Below are 11,031 nucleotides of genomic sequence, written 5' to 3'. Positions count from 1 at the left end.
CTGTTGAATCGATGTGGCTATGCAAAATCACTGGATGTTTTTGGAACTAGTTAATGCAACCCGCCAATGTAAACTCAGATTTTTTTATATAAATATGAACTTTATCAAACAAAACATACATGTATTGTGTAACATTAATTCCTATGATGAAGATCATCAAAGGTTAGTGATTCATTTTATCTCTATTTGTGCTTTTTGTGACTCCTATCTTTGGCTGGAAAAATGGCTGTGTTTATTCTGTGGCTTGGTGGTGACCTAACATAATCGTTTGTGGTGCTTTCGCTGTAAAGCATATTTGAAATCGGACACTGTGGTGGGATTAACAACAAGATTACCTTTAACCTGTCTAGGACACAGGTTCTGCTAGCGGAACCCCCCCAACATTCTGCTGAAAAGGCAGCGTGGGAAATTCAAAAATATTTTTTTAAATATTTAACTTTCACACATTAACAAGCCCAATACAGCAAATGAAAGATAAACATCTTGTTCATTTACCCATTGTGTACGATTTTTAAAATGTTTTACAGCGAAAACACAACATATTTTTATGTTAGATCACCACCAAATCCAAAAAAACTGCAATTTTTCCCAGCCAAAGATCATCACAAAAGCAGAATTAGAGATAAAACTAATCACTAACCTTTGATAATCTTCATCAGATGACACTCATATGACATCATGTTACAGAATACATTTATGTTTTGTTCGATAATATGCATATTTATATCCACAATCTCGGTTTACATTGGCGCCATGTTCAGAAATGCCTCCAAAATATCCAGAGTAATTACAGAGAGCCACGTCATATAACAGAAATACTCATCATAAACTTTCACGAAAGATACATGTTTTACATATAATTAAAAGATACACTTGTTCTTAATGCAACCGCTGTGTCAGATTTTTTTTAAACTTTACGAAAAAAGCATACCATGCAATAATCTGAGATGGCGCTCAGACGTAAATATATTTCTCCTCCATTTTGGAGTCAACAGAAATACGAAATTACATCATAAATATTCCCTTACCTTTGATGATCTTTCATCAGAATGCAGTGCAAGGAATCCTAGTTCCACAATAAATTGTTGTTTTGCTCGATAATGTCCATTACTAGTGTCCAATTACTCCAATTACTTTTGCAAGCACGTTTAATTCACAAGTCCAAAAGCTGGTGCTGGTCCAGGCAAACTTGAACGAAAACTTCAAAAAGTTATATTCCAGGTCGAATAAACTTGTCAAACTAAGTAGAGAATCAATCTTCAGGATGTTATTATCATATATATCCAATAACGTTCCAACCGGAGCATTCGTTTTTGTCTACAGAGTAATGGAACGCATGACGATATAATAAGTACTATGCGTAACCAGGAACTGGCATTCTGCCAAACCAGTGACTCAAATAGCTGCCATCCGGTCCCACTAGAGGCTTCATTCCACGTTCTACTGACTGTTGACATCTTGTGGAAGGCGTAGAAAGTGCGAACAGATCCATGTCTTTTTTGGATGTCTTTTTTGGATGTGAATAGTTGAAAATCAACCAGCCCCAGAATTTCCACTTCCTGTTTGGAAGTGTGCCTGCAGTATGAGTTCTGTTATACTCACAGACATAATTCAAACAGTTTTAGAAACTTCAGAGTGTTTTCTATCCAGTAGTAATAATAATATGCATATATTAGCATCTGGGACAGAGTAGGAGGCAGTTCACTATGGGCATGCAATTCATCCAAAGTGAAAATGCTGCCCCCTATCCCTAAAAGGTAAAAGGATAAGATACATGTATGTTTGAGGAATTTTAATTATGAGATTTCTGTTGTTTTGAATTTGGCGCCCTGCACTTTCACTGGCTGTTGTCATATCAATCCCGTTAACGGGATTGCAGCCATACGAAGTTTTAAAGCAGAAAGGCTCTGAAACTCTATCCATTGTTGCTGGCTTTCCTTCCCTCTCCTGACTCTCCCTCCCAACTCCCTGATGACTACTGCCTTGGTACACACACACACACACACACCCACACACACACACACACACACAGCCATAAGACTTCCAGGGGATCTCTCAATGATTTCCCTCTCACAGCCTCATGTAGCATCAAAGGGCGGATTAGAGGTTGGTAGAGGGACAGCTTTGACCACTTAAAAGATTTAAGCTTATTATCCCCCCCAAAAAACAGGACAGGATGGAAGGTTCAAGAGATGGAAGGGAAGACTGAAATCAAAGATGGTTGGGTTCTGTGTTGGCTGAAACACAAGACTTTGGTCTTTGTCTGTGTGTGTGTGTGTGTGTGTGTGTGTGTGGGTGGGTGTACGTGTGTGTGTGCGAGTGGGTGTACGAGTGTGTGTGCATGCGATATGGTATCTGAAAATATTGTAATCCACAAAGAAAAAAGAGAAACTGCTATCTATCAATTTGCCCAGTTAAAAAAAACTTTGAGAAAAATGTAGGAATGAGAACTGTGACTGTATTGTGTATTGGATGTCTCTCAACACACACAAACAATACTTTAACATCATACCTTTCTCAAGTGTCACTGCACTCTGTATAATTCACCCACACACTGCTCACACCCCCACCCCTCCTATAGTCCCTGACATCACGTCCACCTCATCATCTCATCACCGCACACCAGATCATATAACCACGTCGCGTCACTAAGGCCTCTTGTCTTTTCAAGCCTACAGATTATAAAGCTTCATCATTCTGTTTGGAACAGAATGACTTGCCCCTGTTTGTTTGTCTTGTGTGGTTATGTTTTGCCAGCCTCTATGTCTAAGCTCACGATTAATCAAAAGGCTCTATATTTTAACTAACCTAACACAATGGTACATCTTAGTTCTGGCGGAAGTGCTGTAGGTCCGAGGGTGTGTAAGAAATATTTTAGCTATTTTCACACTGGCCAATCAACACGTCATGGCTTTATACTGCTTTATACCATTGTCTCAAGTTCTGTAGGTTATTGTTGGCATTTGTGTTTTCATCAATTCCAATTCGGATGTGTGCATGGAATATTCTCATCCTAGTCCATTGTGGTTTGCAGAGGAGGCTGTTATAGGAGGAGCTATAGGAGGAACGGCTCATGGTCATGTCTTAAATTGAATAGTATCAAACATATGGAAACGACATGTTAGACTCTGTACCATTTATTCTATTAAAATGAGCCCATCCTTCTATTGCCTTCCCACCAGCCTCCTCTGGTGGATTGATACTACAGTATAACCCTTTTGTGGTGTTCATGTTTTTGTTATTCACCCAATGTTCACTGGTTTGATGGACCCACAACATTTATTGGGTTTTTAAAACAAAACAGCCTTAACAATTTACGTAAACATACTTTGTGCTTAGATGTTGACTTATATAAATTACATGCAATATAGACAGCATTTGTGGTTAATATTTGCCATTTACCACATTTATCAATAAAAGCGCTATTCATTTTTTAAATAAAATTGAAATAATCAAATCAAATATATTTATTTATAAAGCCCTTCTTACATCAGCTGATATCTCAAAGTTCTGTACAGAAACCCAGCCTAAAACCCCAAACAGCAAGCAACGCAGGTATAGAAGCACAGTGGCTCGGAAAAACTCCCTAGAAAGGCCAGAATCTAGGAAGAAACCTAGAGAGGGACCAGGCTATGAGGGGTGGCCAGTCCTCTTCTGTCTGTGCCGGGTGGAGATTATAACAGAACATGGGTGACCAGCAGGGTCAAATAATAGTAAACACAGTGGATGTCCAGGGTGCAACAGGTCAGCACCTCAGAAGTAAATGTCAGTTGGCTGTTCATAACCGATCATACAGAGTACCTCTGCCACTCCTGCTGTCTCTAGAGAGTTGAAAACAGCAGGTCTGGGACAGGTAGCACGTCCGGTGAACAGGCAGAACTGTTGAAACTGGAGCAGCAGCACGACCACGTGGACTTGTGACAGCAAGGAGTCATCAGGCCAGATGGTCCTGAGACACTGTGGCCCCATCTGACGATACCCCCGGACAGGGCCAAACAAGCAAGATATAACTCCACCCACTTTGCCAAATCACAGCCCCCACACCACTAGAGGGATACCTTCAACCACCAACTTACCATCCTGAGACAAGGCAGAGTATATCCCACAAAGATCTCCGCCACGGCACAACCCAAAGGGGGGGGCGCCAACCCAGACAGGAAGATCACATCAATGACTCAACCCACTCAAGTGACGCACCCCTTCCAGGGACGGCATGGAAGAGCAGCAGTAAGCCAGTGACTCAGCCCCTGTAACAGGGTTAGAGGCAGAGAATCCCAGTGGAGAGAGGAGAACCGGCCAGGCAGAGACAGCAAGGGCAGTTCGTTGCTCCAGTGCCTGTCCGTTCACCTTCACACTTCTGGGCCAGACTACACTCAATCATATGACCCACTGAAGAGATGAATCTTCAATAAAGACTTAAAGGTCAAGACTGAGTCTGCATCTCTCACATGGGTAGGCAGACCATTCCATAAAAATTGAGCTCTATAGGAGAAAGCCCTGCCTCCAGGAACAGTAAAGGAGGCGTAGCGTAAGTGTAGGTATGTACGGCAGGACCAAATCGGAAAGATAGATAGGAGCAAGCCCATGTAATGCTTTGTAGGTTAGCAGTAAAACTTTGAAATCAGCCCTCTCCTTAAGAGGAAGCCAGTGAAGAGAGACTAGCACTGGAGTAATATGATCAAATGTATTGATTCTAGTCAAGATTCTAGCAGCCATATTTAGCACTAACTGAAGTTTATTTAGTGCTTTATCCGGGTAGCCGGAAAGTAGAGCATTGCAGTAGTCATTTTTGCAATGTTACGTAGATGGATAAAAGCTGTCCTTGAAACAGTCTTGACATGTTCGTCAAAAGAGAGATCAGGGTCCAGAGTTTAATTTGAGATGACTGTACAACCATCAAGATTAATTGTCAGATTCAACAGAAAATCTGTTTGTTCCTTGGGACCTAGAACTAGCATCTCTGTTTTGTCCTAGTTTAAAAGTAGAACATTTGCCGCCATCCACTTCCTTATGTCTGAAACACAGGCTTCCAGCGAGGGCAATTTTGGGTCTTCACCATGTTTCATCGAAATGTACAGCTGTGTGTCATCTGCATAGCAGTGAAAGTTAACATTATGTTTTCGAATGACATCCCCAAGATGTAAAATATATAGTGAAAACAATAGTAGTCCTAAAATGGAATCTTGTGAGTACCAGAATTATGCCATTCTTTGGCACGTAGGACACCAGAGACGAGTCGGCAGTGAACACAAACTTAGAGGAAATGATAGGCCTGTTCTGCTGAGGTGGGAGCTCTGGATTGTTTTTTCGTACTGTTCCTACCATTGTCAGCTTTCTCTTGAGGAGGTCCTGTCCCAGCTTGTGCAAAAGCAAAAAAGTTATTGCATGTGATGCTGTGGCCACTGACACAGTCCCTGTGTCATGTCCAGGGCAACCCACAACCCACGGGTTCTTCTCAGGGGCTCCTCCATCTGGCTTCCCCGCATACACTTGCAAGTTCCAAGCATATGATGAAGCAGCATCACAAGTTGCCCATATCTTGATTCCATATTTTGCAGGTTTAGACGTTATGTACTGCCTGAACGGTCAGTGGCCCCGAAATGGCATAAACTTCTCATCAACAGTAATGTTAGGCCCAGTGATGTAAAACAGGGGAAGGTGGTCCACCCACTTGTCCCACACTGACCTGATTGCAGCTAGCTTGTCTCTCTGCCGCCGAGCTGGTCCGGTGTCTCAGATATTGAAGCGGATAATCCTGGAAATAAGGTGGAAGTTTTCCAGAGCCATTGTTGCACTGAAAAGTTATCTCCAATGTTTTGCATCCCACTAGTATTCTGTGGATTCCCCATTGGATCTGAAAACACCAGCAAGGATGAGAACCCCAAAGTATGCATGTAAATGAATTTGGTCCATCTCCTTCCATCTCTCTCCAAAATCACACCTTTCCTCCAAATTAGTGCAGTCCAGTCTGGATGGTGTCTGGAATGAACAGTTCAAAAGAAGGCTTTATGTCCTGCACATGAGTAACCGCCATCCACGTCAGCCCTGGTTGCATCCTTATAATACTGGCAGCCATGCAAGGTGGCTCATTACTTGGGCAAGAAGACTGTTCAATTTCACATTTTTTTAACATCCATATTTCTCCACCTGCAGGCTGCTGATGAGCTGGATGCTGACGGGCTGGTCATGGGGCTGGCTGAGGATCAAGCTCATCCTCGTCTTCTAACGCACTGTCAGACTCCGAATTGACAGAGACACAATCCTCATATTAGGAAAATTATTATTCCGAAGTGGAAGACACTTCGTCCACATTAGCTTCTCTCTCTGCAAAAATTGTTTCTAAGGCCTTCTGAGCAGAGATTATTTTTGCCATACTGATTGATTTGGATAAGGAGCCACACATGCAAAGCCATTTATTTGTTGTGTCCCTCCCCCAATTTGCACCTGGCTGGGGTAGAGTGTGGGAAAATACTGACTTAAAATAATGTATTTTAATAACATTGTGCAGGTTCACGCAGGACATTGTGTAGTTTCACACAATACAAAGGGTAAAGAATGTGAGAAAAGCGTGAGACAGGCAGGGAGACAGACTGGTTATTGGTGCTATGTTGAAATATCAGGCCCAGGGATGAGAAAGACAGAGAGGAAGAAGACAGAGTGAAGGCATAAAAACCTCTTTGGGCTAGACGTGGCACTAGCGACCCACCTCGACAACATCCGGTGAAATTGCAGAGCGCGAAATTCAAATGACAGAAATAGTCATATTTAACATTCATGAAAATACAAGTGTCATACAACAGAAAAAATATTACCTTCTTGTTAATCCAGCCGCTGTGTCAGATTTCAAACAGGCTTTACGGCGAAAGCCCACCATGCGATAATCTGAGGACAGTGCCCCGCACACAAAAGCATTAAAAACATTTTTCAACCAGGCATGTGCGCCACGAAAGTCAGAAATAGCGATAAAATAAATGCCTTACCTTTGAAGATCTTCTTCTGTTGGCACTCCAAACGGTCCCAGCTACATCACAAATGGTCCTTTTGTTCGATAAAGTCCTTCTTTATAACCCCAAAAACTCAGTTTAGCTGGCGTGCCGCATTCAATAATCCACCGGTTTCCCTCCTTCAAAATGCATACACAATGAATCCCAAACGTGACCAATAACCTTCTCCAAATGAGTCTAACAATGTTTATAATCAAGCTTCAGGTACCCTAATACGTAAATAAATGATACAATTTAAGAAGGAGAATAGTATGTTCATTACCGGAAATCAACAACAAAGAACATGCACTCATCCACGCGCATGAAAACACTATAGCCAAAATGGGAGCCACTTAGAAAAACTACAAATTCTAACTCATTTTCCCAAAAACAAGCCTGAAACGTTTTCTAAAGAATGTTGACATCTAATTGAAGCCCTAGGAACTGCAATCTGGGAGGTTTTCCCTTCATATTAAACATGACAGCTATTGGAAACAACAAACATTTCTGGATGGTTTGTCCTCGGGTTCTCGCCTGCCATATCAGTTCTGTTATACTCACAGACATTCTTTTTACAGTTTTAGAAACTTTAGAGTTTTCCATCCATATGCATATCCTAGCTTCTAGGCATGAGTAACAGGCAGTTTACTTTGGGCACGCTTTTCATTCAGACGTCAAAAAATACTGCCCCCTAGCCTAAAGAGGTTTTAACAAACTATAGTTTTATAGACCACGCAGCCGTCATACCGCTCAGGAAGGAGACACGTTCTGTCACCTAGAGATGAACGTACTTTGGTGCGAAAATTGCAAATCAATCCCACAGTAAAATGAGTCCTATATTGACATAACCTGAAAGGCCGCTCAGCAAGGAAGAAGCCAGGGCTCCAAAAAGCCAGACTACGGTTTGCAAATGCACATGGGGACCAAGATCGTACTTTTTGGAGAAATGTCCTCTGGTCTGATGAAACAAAAATAGTTGTTAGGCCATAATGACCATCGTTATGTTTGGAGGAAAAAGGGGGAGGCCATCACAAAGCCCTGACCTCAATCCTATAGAACATTTGTGGGCAGAACTGAAAAAGTCTGTGCGAGCAAGGAGGCCTACAAACCTGACTCAATTACACCAGCTCTGTCAGGAGGAATGGTCCCAAACTGCCTATTTCTCAGGCTCAGAATCTAGAATATGCATATAATTGTCAGATTAGGGTAGAAAACACTCTAAAGTTTCCAAAACTGTCAAAATATTGTTTTCTCTCTCCTATTGAAGAAGCTACATTATATTATTATCGATTATATATTGTAAAAACAACCTGAGGATTGATTATAAAAACGTTTGACATGTTGCTACGAACATTACGGATACTATTTGGAATTTTTGTCTGACAGGTAGTGACGGCTCGAGCCTGTTTATTTCTGAACATAATGCGCCAACCAAATGGAAGAAGATCTGAGCTGTAAAAAATATGCCCAAGAACAAAGGTAAGGGAGGAAAGAATCGTAGACGAGGGAAGAATGAGAACGAGTCAGAGAAGAGATATAAAAATAATCTTTATGGAACAAAAGGGACATTTATTGTGTAACTGGGAGTCTCGTGAGTGCAAACATCAGAAGATCATCAAAGGTAAGCAATTTAATGTATTGCTTTTCTGACTTCCATGACCAATCTACTTGGCTGCTAGCTGTTTGTAATATTTTGTCTACTGAGAGAGATGTGGTTACATAAACGCTTGGTATGCTTTTGCCGAAAAGCTTTATTGAAATCTGACATGACAGGTGGATTAACAACAAGTTAAACTGTGTTTTGCTATATTGCACTTGTGAATTCATGAAAATTAAATATTTTTTGTGATTTAATTTGAATTTGGCGCTCTGCAATTCAGCGGATGTTGACAAAAATTATCCCGCTAACGGGATGGGTGCATCAAGAAAAGTGGTGATCCTAACTGACCTAAAACAGGGAATTTTTACTAGGATTACATGTCGGGAATTGTGAAAAACTGAGTTTAAATGTACAGTGCCTTGCGAAAGTATTTGCCCCCCTTGAACTTTGCGACCTTTTGCCACATTTCAGGCTTCAAACATAAAGATATAAAACTGTATTTTTTTGTGAAGAATCAACAACAAGTGGGACACAATCATGAAGTGGAACGACATTTATTGGATATTTCAAACTTTTTTAACAAATCAAAAACTGCAAAAATTGGGCGTGCAAAATTATTCAGCCCCTTTACTTTCAGTGCAGCAAACTCTCTCCAGAAGTTCAGTGAGGATCTCTGAATGATCCAATGTTGACCTAAATGACTAATGATGATAAATACAATCCACCTGTGTGTAATCAAGTCTCTGTATAAATGCACCTGCACTGTGATAGTCTCAGAGGTCCGTTAAAAGCGCAGAGAGCATCATGGAGAACAAGGAACACACCAGGCAGGTCCGAGATACTGTTGTGAAGAAGTTTAAAGCCGGATTTGGAATCAAAAAGATTTCCCAATCTTTAAACATCCCAAGGAGCACTGTGCAAGCGATAATATTGAAATGGAAGGAGTATCAGACCACTGCAAATCTACCAAGACCTGGCCGTCCCTCTAAACTTTCAGCTCATACAAGGAGAAGACTGATCAGAGATGCAGCCAAGAGGCCCATGATCACTCTGGATGAACTGCAGAGATCTACAGCTGAGGTGGGAGACTCTGTCCATAGGACAACAATCAGTCGTATATTGCACAAATCTGGCCTTTATGGAAGAGTGGCAAGAAGAAAGCCATTTCTTAAAGATATCCATAAAAAGTGCCATTTAAAGTTTGCCACAAGCCACCTGGGAGACACACCAAACATGTGGAAGAAGGTGCTCTGGTCAGATGAAACCAAAATTGAACTTTTTGGCAACAATGCAAAACGTTATGTTTGGCGTAAAAACAACACAGCTCATCACCCTGAGCTCATCACCCTGAACACATCATCCCCACTGTCAAACATGGTGGTGGCAGCATCATGGTTTGGGCAGGGAAGATGGTTAAAATTGATGGGAAGATGGATGGAGCCAAATACAGGACCATTCTGGAAGAAAACCTGATGGAGTCTGCAAAAGACCTGAGACTGGGACGGAGATTTGTCTTCCAACAAGACAATGATCCAAAACATAAAGCAAAATCTACAATGGAATGGTTCAAAAATAAACATATCCAGATGTTAGAATGGCCAAGTCAGAGTCCAGACCTGAACTTACAGCTGTAATCGCACGAAAAGGTGGCGCTACAAATTATTAACTTAAGGGGGCTGAATATTTTTGCACGCCCAATTTTTCAGTTTTTGATTTGTTAAAAAAGTTTGAAATATCCAATAAATGTCGTTCCACTTCATGATTGTGTCCCACTTGTTGTTGATTCTTCAGAAAAAAATACAGTTTTATATCTTTATGTTTGAAGCCTGAAATGTGGCAAAAGGTCGCAAAGTTCAAGAACAAATTATTATTTTCAATGACAGCCTTGGAACAGTGGGTTAACTGCCTTGTTCAGGGGCAGAACAACAGATTTTTACCTTGTCAGCTCAGGGATTTGATCTTGCAACCTTTCAGTTCTAGTCCAACACTCTAACCACTAGGCTACCTGCCGCCCTATTATAGTCTCCTATCATAATGATTTGATTATTTGTTGCCTGTAAGTTCAATAAATTGGTATAAACATTTTCAAAGAAGTATGGATCATCCTGATTTGGACCATATAAATTAATGAGCCAAAACTGTTTTTCATCCACTTTTATATATAAAAATATATATAATTCCTGACTATTTGCACATTCAGATCGACATTTTTGTTAATTAATATCATTACACCTTTTGAGTTCCTTTGGCCATGACAGAAAATTATTTCACCACCCCATTCCTTTTTCCACGCAACTTCATCTAAGGATGTAGAGTGAGTTTCCTGTAAACAGTATGTTATATTCATTTTCTTTTAGCCACGTAAAGACTGATTTTCTTTATTAGTAATCTTCTAAATGGTTACAATCATAGCTGGCTATACTTATTTCACCCCTTACCATAACTAGA

The sequence above is a fragment of the Oncorhynchus mykiss genome, chromosome 2 (genome assembly GCF_057628025.1).
Source record: "Oncorhynchus mykiss isolate SJ-2025 chromosome 2, ASM5762802v1, whole genome shotgun sequence".
Taxonomy (NCBI): Eukaryota; Metazoa; Chordata; class Actinopteri; order Salmoniformes; family Salmonidae; genus Oncorhynchus; species Oncorhynchus mykiss.
The sequence above is the reverse complement of the archived record's forward strand: the minus strand, read 5'-3'. Positions refer to the sequence as shown.